The sequence below is a fragment of the Triticum aestivum genome, chromosome 3D (genome assembly GCF_018294505.1).
Source record: "Triticum aestivum cultivar Chinese Spring chromosome 3D, IWGSC CS RefSeq v2.1, whole genome shotgun sequence".
NCBI lineage: Eukaryota > Viridiplantae > Streptophyta > Magnoliopsida > Poales > Poaceae > Triticum > Triticum aestivum.
Window position 1 is genome coordinate 434700969 of NC_057802.1, and position 22104 is coordinate 434723072.

At 42.9% G+C, this 22104-nt stretch overlaps 1 long non-coding RNA gene across 2 annotated transcripts; it reads right to left on the reverse strand.

The window, feature by feature from the left end:
- Positions 1–18671: 18671 nt before the first annotated feature.
- LOC123074870 (uncharacterized) lies at positions 18672–21192 on the reverse strand. 2 transcript variants are annotated; one of them, XR_006436059.1, is made up of 5 exons: positions 20925–21192; positions 20601–20819; positions 20035–20325; positions 19130–19274; positions 18672–18989 (listed from the first exon to the last, which is right to left on the reverse strand). It is a non-coding gene; the product is annotated as an uncharacterized lncRNA (long non-coding RNA). The 2 variants fall into 2 exon arrangements; XR_006436058.1 differs by having other exon boundaries at positions 19130–20325.
- Between the last annotated feature and the right edge of the window lie 912 nt (positions 21193–22104).

Sequence of the window (22104 nt, forward strand, 5' to 3'; positions counted from 1 at the left end):
CGCCGGCCCTAATGGCGCATCGGGGCGGCGGCCGCCTCGGGAACCGTCGCTTGACCGACGCCACGACGCCACGCAACCTCCCTCGATAGGTCGCGTCGTGTTGACCGACGCCACGCAACTGTCCGTCGACAGGTCGTCGTATTTTTCTTTTTTTTCCTTGACCACGACTGGACATTGTCGTACGTACACCTCGACAGGTCGGGTCGTGTTTTTTTCCTTCATACGTAGACGGCCCGACACGTACGTAGACGGGCGGGCGCGTGTACGGGGCAGTCGCCGTACAGGACCTGGCACGGGTATAGCCTCGTCGCGTGGGCGGTACAGCCCCGTCGCGTGGGCGGGGGCTTTTTTTGTGATGAGACGATCCTACCTTTTTAACGAAGGGGTACGGAGCGATCTTAGCCGTTGTTGTATTTAGGGGTTGTACGGAAGAAGAAGTGCTTAGCCAAACTGTTCAAATATTTAGTACTATGCTCTCTTGGCTGTGGACCCATGACGTGTAGTACCACTAGTCAACAGATCTTGCCGGGTCAACTCTGGACCAGGCATAAAGATCCATGAGCAGAGCAGCTGCCCACACCCACAGCATCGGAGTTGGAGGCGACAGCAACCACACACCAAACCTACAAGCTGCCTGCGCTGGCCTGGATACCTTGAAGATCACAAGATGAGAAGCTTCTTGCCTCTGTGCGCGCTCCTCCTCGTCCTGCTCTCCTTGGCGAGCCTCACGGACGTCACGGAAGGAAGGTTCCGAGCCGCAGGCGGCGGCGCCCGAAGCAGCAGCAACAGCAGCAGCGGCGGCAGCCCGGGTAGCCTGAGCAGCGGCACCTGGGCGGCGTGCGTCGGCTCCACACTGCTCGCCGCGGCGCCCATGCTGCTGTAAGCTGCTCTGCATCAGCTGGCACCTAGCGATTCTGTGATACGGCTGGCTAGCAGCCCAGCATATGTGATTTTTGTGGTGTGCAATTTGGGCTTTGGGGTGAAGACTCAAGAGGCATGGAGTTGGATACATTTTCTTCCTCTCCCTTGACTCCTTTGGATGGCAGCTTCATGTGATTGCAGTGTGTTTTTCCAGTTCAAATTACTACTTTGTCATATTATGATATACACATCGTCTTCAAAATAGCACTTTGTCACTAATTTCCGTGCAAACATGGTTCCTCATGCAAAGGTAATTTAGATGCAGAGTCTAGTGTTATAAACCAGCTATTTTAGATGCAGGGAGCAGGGTCAAACAAAAATGTTTGGATAGCATAATTCGAAAAGGACTCCTACGTTTTATATCAGAGGCAGTAGTTTTCATTTTTCCGTTTGAGGTATAGGACGTAATGGTTTTTTTTTTTTCAAAAATATCAGATCTATTATAAAGATTCATCGAAAGTACAAAGCACCCCAAACATAATAGAAATTACATCGAGGTTAATGGACAAGCGAGCGACCATTGCCGCCGACAGAACGCGCCACAGTCGTGCCTCCCATACAGAGCCGGCATGACCTTGTCGATGACAGCCAGAAAGTCTTCGTGCACGCGCCTCTAAGGATCAGCGTTCGGGAGCCGTAGACGTGGCTATTGAATCCTTCAATCGATCTGAAGAACCTGACACCAAATTTCGCCGTTGCGTACGCACGACGAGAAACTCTAACCTCGCTGTTCCGAGGAGCTGACAGGAATCTACGCCGGAGTTCCGTTTAACCCGTCCCGACATATAATAGTTGGTTAAACATATTTAGAATATATATCCTCCTGGCATATTTTTTAAACAGTATACACACAGACGCTCATACATACACACATACACTCACCCCTATAAACGCACACACGCACATCCTACCTATATAAGCACCTTCGAGAGACTGAGTCGGCACATCATCTTGACATTGATGAATCGCCACAGACGCCTTCGTAGTCGAGGGGAACGTTTCCTCCCATTGATTGCACATCGTCGGAAGGCCTGAAATAAATTGAGGAAAATGCGAGCACCAATGTCAAGTCTGAGACTTGAACTCTGATGGGCAGGGGATAACATTGTCATCCTAACTATCCAACCACAAAGGTTCACACCCTCCTAACATATTTGGTGACATTGCAATGGATTATGATATATTCAAGGTTATTGCAAACTAATCTTGTGGTGGAACCTATCCACCCGGGTACAAGTCACATACTTGTATTGGTGCCTGCATTTTTCTCAATTTATCCTAGGATTTAATGTCTTTATTCTTTAAGTGATATAGCTATGTGCGCATCAACAACCAGACACATGTGTGACTTCATCAATCTTAGGTCTAACCGACATAGTATTTAGGAGGTGCTAATAGGGATAAAGTGTGCGTGCATCTGTTTATAGGGATGAGGGATAAAGCGTGCGTGCATTCGTTTATAGGGATGAGTGTATATACAAAATTTTAAGTGTATGCATTTGGGCCTTAACTCCTCTAACATACTCCAGGGTGGGGTTGTGATGTAGGGTGGAACCCTAGGGGCCGATCTTTCACGATTGGAGCGGATCCTATGAAGAACACGAGGGAAAACACGAGAGGAATCACTCAAACCAGCAAGATTCGATTACACATGTGCTAGATCCTTGAAACACAAAGAGATACACGACCACGATCAACAAAGGACGATACAAGTAGCAAGTTCTTCTCCGTGTGGAGGTCTTGAGGGTCTTCCCGAGATGGGGTCTTGAATCCGCTTGGGGATCTTCTCCGAAGAGGTCGTGAGCTCCGAGGAGAAGGTACCAAGTGGATGAGCAAAGCTCTCACACATAAAATGAGCTAATCCTTTGCTAACCCTAGAAAGAGGGAGGAGGAGGACGAGTATATATAGTCTAAGTGGGCGAATGGGTACATGGGCCTCGGTCCTTCACTGTGCGCAGACAGGCAGAGCCGGATGTCCGGGCGTCGGGCCGGATGTCCGGGCCTTCGTGAGGAGTCGGATGTCCGGGCTGGCGGGGCTGGTCTCGGTGCTCTCTGGATAGGCGGTGTCCGGATTTTCGGGATGAAGGCCGGATGTCCAGCGGCTCGGGAAGAGCCGGATGTCCGGGCCCTTTGCCGGATGTCCGGACTGGTGTTGTCCAGCTTCGGGGGTGTTCTATGAAGGACGTCGGATTTTCGGGCTGAGGCCGGATGTCCGGGCTGGGATCAGGCCGGATGTCCGGGCCATGTAGCTTGGGCTGGGCGGTGGTTGTGGTAGATGCTCCAGGGGCCGGATGTCCGGGTTCTGGAGACTTCTCCGGTTCCATCCATCGTTCCTCTTCATCCGTGAACTTGGGGACTTGTCCGTCTTCACGTGCATCTTCGGGAGGGCCTTCTTGGTACCTGATCATGCACAACATTCCGGACTTAGGTAGTAACCATGTCTCGAGTGGATCATATGGAATATCACTAAGGAAGGAAGTCACGTCGGTCTCGAGAGCTCTAGCTTGTGCTCGTGTCATTGGTCCTCTTGGCACTTGATGAGACGATGGTAGGTCCATGGGGATGACCATAGGATGCTCCGCATCATCCCCCCCCCCTTGGGAAAGATCCGACCTCGGATTGAAATCCTCATCACCATGGTAGGGAGAGAGATCTTTGATGTTGAAGATATCACTCACGGAGTACTTGGCGCGTGGTAAGTCAATCTTGTAGGCGTTGTTGTTGTAGCGTGCTAGCACCTTGAAGGGTCCGTCGACTCGAGGTAGAACTTGGACTTGCGTTTGTTGGGGAAGCGTTCCTTGCGAAGCTGTAGCCAAACAAGATCTCCGATGTTGAATATCATGGGGTGCTTGTTGATGTTGAGCTTGGTCGCGAGTCGTTGTACTTGGCACTCGATGGTGTGCCTTGTATCTTCATGCATCTTGTTGAGGTAGGTCACTCGTGCACTCGCGTCCATGTTGATGCGCTCTTGTAGTGGTAGAGGAAGAATGTCCAATAGGGACAACGGGTTGAAACCGTAGACGACCTCGAAGGGGGACTTGCCGGTAGTCTTATGTCTTGCACGGTTGTAGGTGTACTCGGCGATGGGTAGACACTCCTCCCACTCCTTGATGTTCTTATTGATCAGCATGCGTAGTAGAGTGGAGAGCGTCTGGTTCGTGACCTCCGTTCGGTTTGAGGATGGTATGCCGAAGAGAACAAAAGCCTGATTCCGAGCTTGGCGCAGAGTCTTCCAAAAGTAGCTTAGGAATTTGACGTTGCAGTCCGAGACAATAGTCTTGGGTACTCCATGGAGACACAATATTTCCCTACAAAAGAGATTTGCAACATGTGAAGCATCGTCTATCTTGTTGCATGGGATGAAATGCGCCATTTTAGAGAATCGGTCCACAACAACAAACACAAAATCTTTGCCATTTCTAGTTCTAGGCAAACCAAGTAAAAAGTCCATACTAATACCTTCCCATGGGTGATGCGGAATAGGAAGTGGCATATAGAGGCCATGTGATTGAGCTTTAGACTTAGCTTTGCGACATGTAGAGCACCGGTTGGTGAAGCGTTAGACGTCGCGGAACATCTTGGGCCAAAAGTAGTTCTTAGAGAGCATGGCGAATGTCTTGTCGTGTCCAAAGTGTCCCATTAGTCCTCCTCCATGAGATTCTTGCAAAAGTAACAAACGAAGAGAAGACTTGGGAATACATAGTTTGTTAGCTCTCATAAGATAATCATCTTTGATGTAATAGCGTTCCCATGATGTATGCGTCAAACATTTGGTATAAGGAATAACAAAAGTAGGATCATGCGTATACAGGTCTTTTATGTGCTCAAAGCCAATGACATTCAATTCAAGTTGGGTAATAAGCATGCATCTACGGGAAAGAGCATCCGCCACAACATTTTCCTTACCTTTGATATACTTGATGACATAAGGAAATGACTCAATGAATTCACTCCACTTAGCATGACGCTAGCTTGTTTAACTTAGTTTGACCCTTAAGATACTTAAGTGTTTCATGATCCGTGTGAAGAATGAACTCATGAGGGCGGAGATAATGCTCCCAAACATGCAACACTCGAACTAAAGCATATAGCTCTTTGTCATATATGGGGTAATTGAGTTGCGCTCCGGAGAGTTTTTCACTAAAGTAAGCTATGGGGCGCTTCTCTTGCATTAGCACACCTCCTATGCCATAGCTGCTAGCATTGCAATGTATCTCAAATGGTTTATCAAAGTTTGGTAATGCAAGCAAAGGAGCATGTGTAAGCAAATTATTAAGCTCATTAAATGCGGTATCTTGTGATGGTCCCCAAATAAACGGTGCATTTTTCTTACTCAAAGCATGTAAAGGTCAAGCAATGGTGCTAAAATTCTTCACAAATCTACGATAGAAACCGGCTAAACCAAGAAAACTTCGCACTTGTTGCAAATTGTTTGGTTGGGGCCAAGTTTTAATAGCTGAGGCCTACTACACAACTTTATTCTTGTAGACACGTGTTGGGCCTCCAAGCGCAGAGTTTTGTAGGACAGTAGCAATTTTTCCTCAAGTGGATGACCTAAGGTTTATCAATCCGTGGGAGGCGTAGGATGAAGATAGTCTCTCTCAAATGACCCTGCAACGAAATACAAGAAATCTCTTGTGTCCCCAACACACCCAATACAATGGCAAATTGTATAGGTGCACTAGTTCGGTGAAGAGATGGTGATAAAAGTGTAATATTGATGGTAGAAATATATTTTTATAATCTGAATAAATAAAAACAGCTAGGTAGCAAATAGTAAACGAGCACAAAAATGGTATTGCAATGCTTGAAAATGAGGCCTAGGGTCCGTACTTTCGCTAGTGCAATCTCTCAACAGTGCTAGTATAATTGGATCATATAACCATCCCTCAAAGTGTGATGAAGAATCACTCCAAAGTTCCTTCTAGCGGAGAACATAAGAATAAATTGTTTGTAGGGTATGAAACCACCTCAAAGCTATTCTTGCCGTTCGATCTATTCATGAGTTTGTACTAAAATAACACAAAGATATTCTTTCTGTTCGATCTATCCTAGAGTCCGTACTAAAATAACACCAAAGCAAATTCATATTCATAATACTCAATCTGACACAAAGAACTTCAAAGAGTGCCCCAAGATTTCTACCGGAGAAACAAATACAAGAACATGCATCAACCCCTATGCATAGATTACCCCACTGTCACCTCGGGAATCCGCGAATTGAGTGCCAAAACATATATCAAGTGAATCAATATGATACCCCATTGTCACCACGAGTATTCAATTGCAAGACATATATCAAGTGTTCTCAAATCCATAAAAGTATTCAATCCGATAACAACGAAATCTCAAAGGGAAAAACTCAATTCATCACAACAAGATAGAGAGGGGAAAACACCATATGATCCGACTATATTAACAAAGCCCGCGATACATCAAGATCATGACATCTCAAGAACACGAGAGAGAGAGAGAGAGATTAAACACATAGCTACTGGTACAAACCCTCAGCCCCGAGGGTGGATACTCCCTCCTCATCGTGGTGGCCGCCGGGATGATGAAGATGGCCACCAGAGATGATTCCCCCTCCGGCAGGGTGCCGGAACGGGGTCTAGATTGGTTATCAGTGGCTACAGAGCCTTGCGGTGGCGGAACTTCTGATCTAGGGCTACCCCAAAGGGTTTTGGAATATTTGTGAATTTATAGGGCGAAGAGGGGGTGCGGGAGGCCACCAAGGTGGGCACAACCCACCTGGGCGCGCCTGGGGACCCAGGCGCGCCCTGGTGGGTTGTGCCCCCCTCGGGGCACCCCCCAGGTGCCGCTCTGGCCCATCCTGGGTGTTCTGGTCCATAAAAATTCTCCAAAAAGTTTTGCGGTGTTGGGACTCCGTTTGATATTGATTTCATGCGATGTAAAAAACAAGCAAAAAACAGCAACTGGCACTGGGTCAATAGGTTAGTCCCAAAAACTGATATAAGGTTGCTATAAAATGATTGTAAAACATCCAAGAATGATAATATATTAGCATGAATACTTCATAAATTATAGATACGTTGGAGACGTATCAGCATTCCCAAGCTTAATTCCTACTCGTCCTCGAGTAGGTAAATGATGAAAGAAATAATTTATGAAGTGTGAATGCTAGCAAAGTGCATAAGTTTGATCAATGATAGTTTCGATCACTTTTCGTAGCATCATAACAACAATTCTTTCTTATAAAACTTCTCATGTTAAAGTAGCAACCAATTCACATGTTAAGGTTCAAACAATGAATTCTCTTGAAACTCAACAACCTATATTCTTAGTCACCAAGCAATTGCAATTCAACTTATTCTACAGAGTTTAAGTAAGAGCTCCACATACTTAACCATGATATAGTCTTCTATGATTGCTAACACTCACCGCATACACATGAGCAAAACGTTTCAACCGGACACATAGAAAGATAGGGGCTTATAGTTTCGTCTCCCAACGTATTCACCTCAAGGGTGATGTCAACAATAATAACTCATGCTACCCATATTCAACTGGACATATGTGCCTAGATCTTTCCTCACCACATGATGCTTGCCAAAGGAGAAAAATAAAAAGGAATAGAGAGAAAAACTTTGACTCTTGCATAAAAGTAAATACATAAAGTAAAAGATAGTCGCTTCGTAGAGGGAAGCAGCCATGCGCTTATTTGTTTGTATGCTCAACCCCTGAGTGCAAAAGAACGGCACATTATATTGCCCCTTGTGATAGCAACCTTTCTTATGCAGTCTGTCGCTTTTATTCTTTACCATCACAAGTTCGTACAATGCTCAATTTTCTCTTACACTAAATGATCTCACACTTTTAGAAGTAATTTTTATTGCCTTATTGCACCGATGACAACTTACTTGAAGGATCTTACTCAATCCTTAGGTAGGTATGGTGGACTCTTGAAAATAAGATTTGGGTTTAAGGGTTTTTGGATGCACAAGTAGTATCTATACTTGGTGCGGAATTTTTGGCTAGCAAAGATGGGGGGCAAGCACCACATGTTGAAGGATCTATAACAATATAACTTCTACGTGAATATGAACAAACATAATTCATTACATTGTCTTCCTTGTCCAACGTCAACAATTTTGGCATATAATATTTTGATGGGGGCTCACAATCACAAAAGATTTCCAAGATAGTGTATTTGCATGTGAACGTTCTCTTCCTTCTACTAATCATTCGTGAATTGCTTGTATGACCAATATTGTGATTGTCAAGCCTCAAAAGATTTCACTTTCTAAACCCAATGTGAAGCTACCACTAGGCATGGTATGAACATATAATTTCAACTTCATTACATTCAATTTATTCAACAATTTACTCATAGGATATAAGTGAAGCACAAGAGTAAATGACAAACTACTCCAAAAAGATATAAGTGAAGATCATGCGAGTAGTTAAGTAAATAGATAGCCATGTGAGTACTCTCTCTTATTTAAAAGTTTCATATCTAAGTATTTTATTAAAACAACAAGCAAAAACAAAATAAAATATCATTCCAAGAATAGCACACATCATGTGAAGAAGAAAAAACTTAGGTTCAACCAATACTAAACGATAGTTGTTGAAGAAGAAAGGTGGGATGCCTACCGGGGCATCCCCAAGCTTAGATGCTTGAGACTTCTTGAAATATTATCTTGGGATGCCTTGGGCATCCACAAACTTGAGCTTTTGTGTCTCCATAATTCCTTTTATATCACGGTTTCCCTAAATCTTAAAAACTTCATCCACACAAAACTCAACAAGAACTCGTGAGATAAGTCAGTATAAACCAATGCAAAAACCTTATCATTCTCTACTGTAGAAAATCACTAAAATTATTATTCAACATTGCATACTAAATGCCTCTGCATATTTAATACTCCTATCCTCAAATAGAATCATTAAACAAGCAAACATATACAACCAATGCCAACATAACAGCAATCTGCCAAAACAGTACAATCTGTAAAGAATGCAAGAGTATCAATACTTCTTAAACTCCAAAGTTATGAAAATTTACCACACTGTAGAAAATTTATCAGAGCTTATTATGCAAAAAGTTTCAACATTTTATCACATTCTGACTTTTCTAGGGAATTTTTGCAACAGCGATAAACTTTCTGTTTTGAAACAGCAACATGTGTACTTGCAAAATAAGCATGGTAAAGACTATCCTTGACATTTTTATTGAAAATAAAGATGCAAAACATTATTCTAAATAACAGAAAGCAAATCTTAACAAAATAAATTGACGCTCTAAGTAAAACACATAGCATGTGACGAATGAAAACATAGCTCCAGAGGTTACCGATAATGTTGGAGACGGAAGAGGGGATGCCTTCCCGGGCATCCCCAAGCTTAGTTGCTTGGATCTTCCTTGAATATTTCCTTGGGGGTGCCTTGGGCATCCCCAAGCTTATGGTCTTGTCACTCCTTATTCTCCTCATATCGACATCTCACCCAAAACTTGAAAACTTCAATCACACAAAACTTAACGGAACTTCATGAGATAGGTTAGTATAATAAAGAGTAAACCACTTCACTTTTGGTACTGACAAAGACAAGATTCGTAATTTTTCTCACACAATGCCTACTGTAGCATATCATTTCCACAATTTATATTGATAAATATAAGCCATAGAAACTAGAAAACAAGCAAACTATGCATTGAAAACAGAATCTGTCAAAAACAGAACAGTTTGTAGTAATCTGTACTCCAATCATACTTCTGCTACTCCAACAATTCTGAAAAACTAGGATAACATAGATAATTTGTATACCTATCACCTGTAAAAAATTCAGATCAAAATCACGTTCCAGTGAATTTTCAAATTTCCTGGATTGAGCGCAAAAGTTTCTGTTTTTGGAGAGAATCAAGTCAACTATAATCCACGCTATCCCAAAGGCTTTACTTGGCACTTTATTGAAACAAAAGCAATAAAACATGATTACTACAGTAGAATAATCATGTGAACACACAAAAACAGTAGGGGTAAATGTTGGGTTGTCTCCCAACAAGCGCTTTTCTTTAAGGCCTTTTAGCTAGGCATGATAATTTCAATGATGCTCGCATAAAAGATAAGAATTGAAACACAAAGAGAGCATCATGAAGCACATAGAAAGCACATTTAATTCTAACCCACTTCCTATGCATAGGGATTTTGTGAGCAAACAATTTATGGGAACAAGAATCAACTAGCATAGGAAGGCAAAACAAGCAAAACTTCAAGATTTTCAACACATAGAGAGGAAACTTGATATTATTGCAATTCCTACAAGCATAAGTTCCTCCCTCATAATAATTTTCAGTAGCATCATGAATGAATTCAACAATATAACCATCACATAAAGCATTCTTTTCATGATCTACAAGCATAGAAAATTCATTACTCTCCACATAAGCAAAATTATTCTCATGAATAGTAGTGGGAGCAAACTCAACAAAATAACTATCATGGGATTGAAAATAAGAATCATGATGACAAGTTTCATGGTTATCATTATTCTTTATAGCATACATGTCATCACCATAATCATCATAGATAGGAACTGTGTTCTCATAGTCAATTGAAACCTCTTTCAAAATAGTGGATTCATCACTAAATAAAGTCATGACCTCTCCGATTCGACTTTCATCAATATAATCATCATAAATAGGAGGCATGCAATCATCATAGTAAATTTTCCCATCAAAACTTGGGGGACTAAAAATATCATCTTCATCAAACATAGCATCCCCAAGCTTATGGCTTTGCATATCATTAGCATCATGGATATTCAAAGAATTCATACTAACAACATTGCAATCATGCTCATCATTTAAAGATTTTGTGCCAAACATTTTATTGACTTCTTCTTCTAACAATTGAGCACAATTTTCTGATCCATCATTTTCAAAAAAAGATATTATAAAGATGATGAATAATATGATACAACCTCAATTCCATTTTTTGTAGTTTTCTTTTATAAACCAAACTAGTGATAAAACAAGAAACTAAAAGATTCGATTGCAAGATCTAAAGATATACCTTCAAGCACTCACCTTCCCGGCAACGGCGCCAGAAAAGAGCTTGATGTCTACTACCCAACTTTATTCTTGTAGACACGTGTTGGGCCTCCAAACGCAGAGTTTTGTAGGACAGTAGCAATTTTCCCTCAAGTGGATGACCTAAGGCTTATCAATCCGTGGGAGGCGTAGGATGAAGATAGTCTCTCTCAAAGGACCCAGCAACCAAATACAAGAAATCTCTTGTGTCCCCAACAAACCCAATACAAAGGCAAATTGTATAGGTGCAATAGTTCGGCGAAGAGATGGTGATAAAAGTGTAATATTGATGGTAGAAATATATTTTTATAATCTGAATAAATAAAAACAACAAGGTAGCAAATAGTAAACGGGCACAAAAAGGGTATTGCAATGCTTGAAAATGAGGCCTAGGGTCCGTACTTTCGCTAGTGCAATCTCTCAACAGTGCTAGTATAATTGGATCATATAACCATCCCTCAAAGTGTGATGAAGAATCACTCCAAAGTTCCTATCTAGCGGAGAACATAAGAATAAATTGTTTGTAGGGTACGAAACCACCTCAAAGCTATTCTTTCCGTTCGATCTATTCAAGAGTTCATACTAAAATAACACAAAGATATTCTTTCCGTTCGATCTATCCTAGAGTTCGTACTAAAATAACACCAAAGCAAATTCATATTCATAATACTCAATCCGACAGAACTTCAAAGAGTTCCCCAAGATTTCTACAAGAGAAACAAAGACAAGAACTGTTGGGGAACGCAGTAATTTCAAAAAATTTCCTACGATCACGCACGATCTATGTGATGCATAGCAACGAGCGGGAGAGTGTTGTACACGTACCCTCGTAGACCGTAAGCGGAAGCGTCTAGTGACGCGGTTGATGTAGTCGAACGTCTTCGCGATCCAACCGATCAAGTGCCGAAAGCACGGCACCTCCGCGGTCTGCACACGTTCAGCTCGGTGACGTCCCTCGAAGTCTAGATCCAGATGAGGCCGAGGGAGAGTTCCGTCAGCACGACGGTGTGTTGACGGTGTTGATGAAGTTACCGACGCATGGCTTCGCCTAAGCACTACAACGATATGACCGAGGTGGAATTCTGTGGAGGGGGGCATCGCACATGGCTAAAACAATTGTCAACTTGTGTGTTCTAGGGTGCCCCCTCCCCACGTATATAAACGAGGGAGGGGAGGCCGGCCGGCCCTCCTTGGCGCGCCCCCAAGAGGGGAATCCTACTAGGACTCCAAGTCCTAGTAGGTTTCCACCTAAAGGGAGAGAGGGGGAAGGAAGGAGAGGGAGGGGGGAAAGGAAAGGGGGGCGCCCCCCTTCCTAGTCCAATTCGGACTCAAGGGGGAGGGGGCACGCGGCCTGCCCTGGCCGCCCCTCTCTCTCTCCACTAAGGCCCATCGAGGCCCATTAGTTCCCCCGGGGGTTCCGATAACCCTGTGTCACTCCGGTTTTCTCCGAAACACTTCCGGTGTCCGAATATAGCTGTCCAATATATCAATCTTTATGTCTCGACCATTTCGAGACTCCTCGTCATGTCTGTGATCATATCCGGGACTCCGAACTACCTTCGGTACATCAAAACACATAACTCATAATACCGATCATCATCAAACTTTAAGCGGGCGGACCCTATGGGTTCGAGAACTATGTAGACATGACCGAGACACGTCTTCGGTCAATAATCAATAGCGGAACCTGGATGCTCATATTGGTTCCTACATATTCTACGAAGATCTTTATCGGTCAAACCGCATAAGAACATACGTTGTTCCCTTTGTCATCGGTATGTTACTTGCCCGAGATTCCACCGTCGGTATCTCAATACCTAGTTCAATCTCGTTACCGACAAGTCTCTTTACTCGTTCCGTAATGCATCATTCCGTAACTAACTTATTAGTCACATTGCTTGCAAGGCTTATAGTGATGTGCATTACCGAGAGGGCCCAGAGATACCTCTCCGACAATCGGAGTGACAAATCCTAATCTCGATCTATGCCAACTCAACAAACACCATCGGAGACACCTGTAGAGCATCTTTATAATCACCCAGTTACATTGTGACGTTTGATAGCACACAAAGTGTTCCTCCGGTATTCGGGAGTTGCATAATCTCATAGTTATAGGAACATGTATAAGTCATGAAGAAAGCAATAGCAACAAACTAAACGATCATCGTGCTAAGCTAACGGATGGGTAAAGTCAATCACATCATTCTCTAATGATGTGATCCCGTTCATCAAATGACAACTCATGTCTATGGCTAGGAAACTTAACCATCTTTGATTAACGAGCTAGTCAAGTAGAGGCATACTAGTGACACTCTGTTTGTCTATGTATTCACACATGTACTAAGTTTCCGCTTAATACAGTTGTAGCATGAATAATAAACATTTATCATGATATAAGGAAATATAAATAACAACTTTATTATTTCCTCTAGGGCATATTTCCTTCAGTCTCCCACTTGCACTAGAGTCAATAATCTAGATTACATAGTAATGATTGTAACACCCATGGATTCTTGGTGCTGATCATGTTTTGCTCGTGAGAGAGGCTTAGTCAATGGGTCTGCAATATTCAGATCCGTATGTATCTTGCAAATCTCTATGTCTCCCTCCTAGACTCGATCGCGGATGGAATTGAAGCGTCTCTTGATGTGCTTGGTTCTCTTGTGAAATCTGGATTCCTTTGCCAAGGCAATTGCACCAGTATTGTCACAAAAGATTTTCATTGGACCCGATGCACTAGGTATGACACCTAGATCGGATATGAACTCCTTCATTTGCTGCTTCCGAAGCAGCTATGTATTCCGCTTCACACGTAAATCCCGCCACAACGCTTTGCTTAGAACTACACCAAGTTACAGCTCCACCGTTCAATATACATACGTATCCGGTTTGTGACTTAGAGTCATCCAGATCAGTGTCAAAGCTTGCATCGACGTAACCATTTACGATGAGCTCTTTGTCACCTCCATAAACGAGAAACATATCCTTAGTCCTTTTCAGGCATTTCAGGATATTCTTGACCGCTGTCCAGTGATCCACTCCTCGATTACTTTGGTACCTCCCTGCTAAACTAATAGCAAGGCACACATCAGGTCTGGTACACAGCATTGCATACATGATAGAGGCTGTAGCTGAAGCATAGGGAACAACTTTCATTTTCTCTCTATCTTTTGCAGTGGTCGGGCATTGAGTCTGACTCAACTTCACACCTTGTAACACAAGCAAGAACCCTTTCTTTGCTTGATCCATTTTGAACTTCTTCAAAACTTTATCAAGGTATGTGCTTTGTGAAAGTCCAATTCGGCGTCTTAATCTATCTTTATAGATCTTGATGCCCAATATATAAGCAGCTTCACCGAGGTCTTTCATTGAAAAACTCTTGTTCAAGTATCCTTTTATGCTATCCAGAAATTCTATATCATTTCCAATCAACAATATGTCATCCACATATAATATTTGAAATGCTACAGAGCTCCCACTCACTTTCTTGTAAATACAGGCTTCTCCAAAAGTCTGTATAAAACCATATGCTTTGATCACACTATCAAAACGTTTATTCCAACTCCGAGATGCTTGCACCAGTCCATAAATGGATCGCTGGAGCTTGCACACTTTGTTAGCATCCTTTGGATTGATAAAACCTTCGGGTTGCATCATATACAACTCTTCTTCCAGAAATCCATTCAGGAATGCAGTCTTTACATCCATTTGCCAAATTTCATAATCATAAAATGCAGCAATTGCTAACATGATTCGGACGGACTTAAGCATCGCTACGGGTGAGAAAGTCTCATCGTAGTCAACTCCTTGAACTTGTCGAAAAACCTTTCACGACAAGTCGAGCTTTGTAAACAGTAACATTACCGTCAGCGTCAGTCTTCTTCTTGAAGATCCATTTATTCTCTATGGCTTGCCGATCATCGGGCAAGTCAACCAAAGTCCACACTTTGTTCTCATACATGGATCCCATCTCAGATTTCATGGCCTTAAGACATTTCGCGGAATCTGGGCTCATCATCGCTTCCTCATAGTTCATAGGTTCGTCATGATCAAGTAACATGACCTCCAGAACAGGATTACCGTACCACTCTGGTGCGGATCTTACTCTGGTTGACCTACGAGGTTCATTAGTAACTTGATCTGAAGTTACATGATCATCATCATTAGTTTCCTCACTAATTGGTGTAGGAATCACAGGAACTGATTTCTGTGATGAACTACTTTCCAACAAGGGAGCAGGTACAGTTACCTCATCAAGTTCTACTTTCCTCCCACTCACTTCTTTCGAGAGAAACTCCTTCTCTAGAAAGGATCCATTCTTAGCAACAAATGTCTTGCCTTCGGATCTGTGATAGAAGGTGCACCCAACAGTTTCCTTTGGGTATCCTATGAAGACACATTTCTCCGATTTGGGTTCGAGCTTATCAGGTTGAAGTTTTTTCACATAAGCATCGCAGCCCCAAACTTTAAGAAACGACAACTTGAGTTTCTTGCCAAACCACAGTTCATAAGGTGTCATCTCAATGGATTTAGATGGTGCCCTATTTAACGTGAATGCAGCCGTCTCTAAAGCATAACCCCAAAATGATAGCGGTAAATCAGTAAGAGACATCATAGATCGCACCATATGTAATAGAGTGCGGTTACGACGTTCGGACACACCATTACGCTGTGGTGTTCCAGGTGGTGTGAGTTGAGAAACTATTCCGCATTGTTTCAAATGAAGACCAAAATCGTAACTAAAATATTCTCCTCCACGATCATATCGTAGAAACTTTATTTTCTTGTTAGGATGATTTTCCACTTCACTCTGAAATTCTTTGAACTTTTCAAATGTTTCAGACTTATGTTTCATCAAGTAGATATACCCATATCTTCTCAAATCATCTGTGAAGGTCAGAAAATAACGATACCCGCCGCGAGCCTCAATATTCATTGGACCACATACATCAGTATGTATGATTTCCAACAAATCTGTTGCTCGCTCCGTTGTTCCGGAGAACGGAGTTTTAGTCATCTTGCCCATGAGGCATGGTTCGCAAGTACCAAGTGATTCGTAATCAAGTGATTCAAAAAGTCCATCAGAATGGAGTTTCTTCATGCGCTTTACACCAATATGACCCAAACGGCAGTGCCACAAATAAGTTGCACTATCATTATCAACTCTGCATCTTTTGGTTTCAATATTATGAATATGTGTGTCACTACTATTGAGATTCAACAAAAATAGACCACTCTTCAAGAGTGCATGACCATAAAAGATATTACTCATATAAATAAAACAACCATTATTCTCGGATTTAAATGAATAACCGTCTCGCATCAAACAAGATCCAGATATAATGTTCATGCTCAACGCTGGCACCAAATAACAATTATTCAGGTCTAAAACTAATCCCGAAGGTAGATCTAGAGGTAGCGTGCCGACAGCGATCACATCGACTTTGGAACCATTTCCCATGCACATCGTCATCTCGTCCTTAGCCAATCTTCACTTAATCCATAGTCCCTGTTTCGAGTTGCAAATATTAGCAACAGAACCAGTATCAAATACGCAGGCACTACTGCAAGCATTAGTAAGGTACACATCAATAACATGTATATCACATATACCTTTGTTCACCTTGCCATCCTTCTTATTCTCCAAATACTTGGGGCAGTTCCGCTTCCAGTGACCAGTCCCTTTGCAGTAGAAGCACTCAGTCTCAGGCTTAGGTCCAGACTTGGGCTTCTTCACTTGAGCAGCAACTTGCTTGCCGTTCTTCTTGAAGTTCCCCTTCTTCCCTTTACCCTTTTTCTTCAAACTGGTGGTCTTGTTGACCATCAACACTTGATGCTCCTTCTTGATTTCTACCTCCGCAGCCTTTAGCATCGCGAAGAGCTCGGGAATTGTCTTGTTCATCCCTTGCATATTATAGTTCATCACGAAGCTCTTGTAGCTTGGTGGCAGTGATTGAAGAATTCTGTCAATGACACTGTCATCAGGAAGATTAACTCCCAGCTGAATCAAGTGGTTGTTATACCCAGACATTTTGAGTATATGTTCACTGACAGAACTATTCTCCTCCATCTTGCAGCTATAGAACTTATTGGAGACTTCATATCTCAAAACCCGGGCATTTGCTTGAAATATTAACTTCAACTCCTGGAACATCTCATATGCTCCATGACGTTCAAAACGTCGTTGAAGTCCCGGTTCTAAGCCGTAAAGCATGGCACACTGAACTATCGAGTAGTCATCAGCTTTGCTCTGCCAGACGTTCACAACGTCTGGCGTTGCTCCTGCAGCGGGTCTTGCACCTAGCGGTGCTTCGAGGACGTAATTCTTCTATGCAGCAATGAGGATAATCCTCAAGTTACGGACCCAGTCCGTGTAATTGCTACCATCATCTTTCAACTTAGCTTTCTCTAGGAACACATTAAAATTCAAAGGAACAGTAGCACGGACCATTGATCTACAACAACATAGACATGCAAAAATACTATCAGGTACTAAGTTCATGATAAATTAAAGTTCAATTAATCATATTATTTAAGAACTCCCACTTAGATAGATATCCCTCTAATCATCTAAGTGATCATGTGATCCAAATCAACTAAACCATGTCCGATCATCACGTGAGATGGAGTAGTTTTCAATGGTGAACATCACTATGTTGATCATATCTACTATATGATTCACGCTCGACCTTTCGGTCTCAGTGTTCCGAGGCCATATCTGCATATACTACGCTCGTCAAGTTTAACCCGAGTATTCTGCATGTGCAAAACTGGCTTGCACCCGTTGTATGTGAACGTAGAGCTTATCACAGCCGATCATCACGTGGTGTCTCGGCACGACGAACTGTAGCAACGATGCATACTCAGGGAGAACACTTATACCTTGAAATTTAGTGAGAGATCATCTTATAGTGCTATCGTCGAACTAAGCAAAATAAGATGCATAAAGGATAAACATCACATGCAATCAATATAAGTGATATGATATGGCCATCATCATCGTGTGCCTTTGATCACCATCTCCAAAGCACCGTCATGATCACCATTGTCACCGGTGCGACACCTTGATCTCCATCGTAGCATCGTTGTCGTCTCGCCAACTATTGTTTCTATGACTATCGCTACCGCTTAGTGATAAAGTAAAAACAATTACAGGGCAATTGCATTGCATACAATAAAGCGACAACCATATGGCTCCTGCCAGTTGCCGATAACTCTGTTACAAAACATGATCATCTCATACAATAAAATTTAGCATCATGTCTTGACCATATCACATCACAACATGCCCTGCAAAAACAAGTTAGACGTCGAAAGTCATCATGTGAGCCCGAGCTGCAGTGGTCTCGTTATCTATACCACACGGGCTCTCTCGTGATGCGTAGTGTTGGTCGTGTCTTTCCAGCTGGAATTTCTGGTCCCGATTTTATATTATGGCCAATGGCCCACCAGTCGGAAGCACTGCTGGTTACGCCGTCAGTCATGCGCGTCGCGGATCAGAAAGATGTAGACGATATGAGTCATGTGGAAGGCATTCTGGTCCTGATTTTATATTATGGCCCATGGCCCACCAGTTGTTTCTTCAATAGCATCGTCCTCCATCACCGATTTTGAAGCTTGCTCGGTGTTTTCTTCGTACTCTGCATCAGATGCTTGCATACAATGAAAAACCAGAGCATTCTAGATTACCATAATGCCTTCCATTTTTGCATACAATTTTCCAATGCTGTCCCAGAACGTAACACATGCACCAATTAATCATTACGGAGTTTCACTGATTTCATGGACTCATCTCCTAGCATAAACACTTCTAATGTCGAAATACAGCTCCCACCCACATGCCCATTAATCTGTAGTCAATTCCTCTGTAATACATTCCTCATAGATTCCACTGACGGCAACCATGATAAATTAAACTTTTTAGACCCAAACGACTTTGTCCGAAAGCTGACGGAGTCTCCTGTCAAAGCATCGCGATGAGCTCAACCCAATCGTTCTTCTTGACGCAGTATTCCTACATATTCAAGAAACATGCTTATGACAATTTTGAGAAAATATTGTTGATAGTAGAAAGATATACAGATGCAGGCGATCAACCTAATCACAAAATGTATGGCTAAAACTTGACATCACAAAATTGCAAGAGAGGCTAACCATGGCTGAAACCTATTGATCAGCTTGTTCCTTTGATCCCAGTCTGAAACAGGGATCATTATATGAACTTTGCAGCGGTTATCATAATATGATAGTACCACTAAGCCCCATGAAGATCATATCTTCCCATCCTCTTATCTTCATGCTGAAAAATCACATTTTCTGTCAGGTATAATTAGTATTCCGAAGCATCTACCATAAAAGGGAAGCAAGCCATCTTCAGTTAGATAAGAATGTTCTCATCAGGCTGTCGTTCTGAACCTCTGATGGTAAGCTCAGTACTAAAAGTAGGACATGTCTCAGACATCCAATACTCTTTCTAAAGATCTAAATCTAAAAATACATATTGCTAGTGATTCTATTCCCAAATAAAATCAAATAAATATATAAGAGAAAAAGGGGCAGCAAGGCTTGACTACAGATCCTCCAAACTCCTCCATCAAATAGAAAGAGAGCTAAGCCACCGGCGTCCTATCCTTTCTCGAGCATACTTCACTGGAGTTCATAACCTCTTGGAAATGACATCGCTTGACCTTGCAAAGAAAAACCTTGCATACATCTACAAAATGAGAAGAATATCTTGCATACATCTACAAAATAAAAGGAACATCCTATATACAAACCTGAAGGAAACATGATATAAAACTATAGCCGAGTGTATTAACTATGCATGGATAAGTCACCAATTAATAGAATATGCACATAGCTAGGACTGGAAAAAAGATAATAGTTACTTGTAGGTTGCATTGTCGTTGCTGATGATCAATCAAAAACAAAAAGATAGAACAACACCGTTTTGTGATAATGCAAAGAACAAAAAGATGGATTTAAAGTTATTGAGCACTGCTAGGAAAATATTGTCTTGAAGAACGAAAGGTTATAAAGCAATAAAGCAAGATTTGAACCTGTAAAAATATCCTCCAAGCTTTGCCAAATTAGAATAAAGTTGTTTTTCCTTTCTGAGAGTTTGATAGCAAAGCTGCAATGCATCAAAAAGGATTAGACTTGACAAGAAAAGAAATCTCTGCTATTTTATAGTCGAAGAACAGGCTTGCATCGACAAAAATACAAAAATCACGGAGTTTGCTGGTGTAAGGAACTTGCAATGATACACTGCCGGTATAAGGAACTTGCAATGATACACTCAACCTCCACTGGCAGAACAAAGAAGCAGCAATCTGCGGAGATCGTACAGTCTGAGACATAAAATGCAAGGAACTCGTTAGGGCGGAAACGTTAATCCAAAAGAACTTCATCTGCACTGACCAAGCAGACGTAAAACTGAAACAACAAGACTGTTCCAACATTCTAGAGAATCAGAAAAGGCTCATTAATCTGTATTTAATTTCTCTGTAATACATTCCTCAGATTCCACTGACGGCAACCATGATAAACTGAACTTTTTAGACCTAAACAACAGGTAGCCCCTAGCTAAAAGTTTCTACCCACAGGGTGTAGCAGCTAATCATACCTTCTCATCCATCAGGGAATCTGTGGATCAACTTGCTATCGAGTGTTCAGATGCTTGCGGCCTATCTGCACTCCCTCTTGGTGCTACAGCCGCCGCCGCACAAATCCGCGCATCTGCACTGCAAGCACTCGCCGCCGGCCACTCCATGGCCGGCCACCACAAAACAGGATAATGAAAAGGCTCCATGGTATGTCGTTGTCATTCACCTCTGTAAGCATTCTAGTGCACAAACACACCGACGGCAAGAAAAGTTAGATCTTGCCGGAACTACAAACCCAAATCCAAATCGTAGCCGACCAAGCACACACATGGGCATATTCAAACCTGTTGCACGGCTGCATCAAGAACTCCATGACTGCCGGAGCCGGGACACCGGAACCCTAAGGAGATGGTGGTTACGCCGCCGAGCCGCTCTCAATGCAACCAAACCGGCAACCGGAGGAGGAAGGAGGCAGCTCGCCCCACCTACCCATATTTGCATTCACTCCACTGTAATGACGTCGTTACTGGAAACTGATCCACGGATCAGGAATTCGCTGATGTCTCGAGCCAAGGCTCTGACCCGAACTCGCGACGGCTTCCAAAGATCTTGCCGTCCTGGCCCACCGTCCAGGAAGATATTCCCTTCCATATTTCTTTTCCACGTCGCCTAGTGGGCCATGCAGCAGTTACGTGTCGTCGGGAAAACGAATCGCGAAGACATGGCCTACGGAGCAGATAACGAGACCCTGTGTGCTCGTGACCACATACTCCGCGTCTGTTAGACATCCTCTACTTTGTTGTTGCAAATTTTACGTGGCTGCTACGGTCTGAGCAAGAACCGTTCTTACCTATGCATTAAAACCACAACGATTTTTCGTCAAGTGTGTTGTTTTAACCTTCAACAAGGACCAGGCGTAGTCACACTCGATTCATCTAAAGTTGAAGAAACTGACACCGCTAGCCACCTGTGTGCGAAGCACGTCGGTAGAACCAGTCTCGCGTAAGCGTACGCGTAATGTCGGTCCGGGCCGCTTCATCCAACAATACCGCCGAATCAAAATATGACATGCTGGTAAGCTGTATGACTATTATCGCCCACAACTCATTGTGTTCTACTCGTGCATATAACATCTACGCATAAACCTGGCTCAGATGCCACTGTTGGGGAACGCAGTAATTTCAAAAAAATTCCTACGATCACGCAAGATCTATGTGATGCGTAGCAACAAGCGGGAGAGTGTTGTCCACGTACCCTCATAGACCGTAAGCGGAAGCGTCTAGTGACGCGGTTGATGTAGTCGAATGTCTTCGCGATCCAACCGATCAAGTACCAAAAGCACGGCACCTCCGCGATCTGCACACGTTCAGCTCGGTGATGTCCCTCGAACTCTAGATCCAGCTGAGGCTGAGGGACAGTTCCGTCAGCACGGCGGCGTGTTGATGGTGTTGATGAAGTTACCGACACAGGGCTTCGCCTAAGAACTACAACGATATGACCGAGGTGGAATTCTGTGGAGGGGGG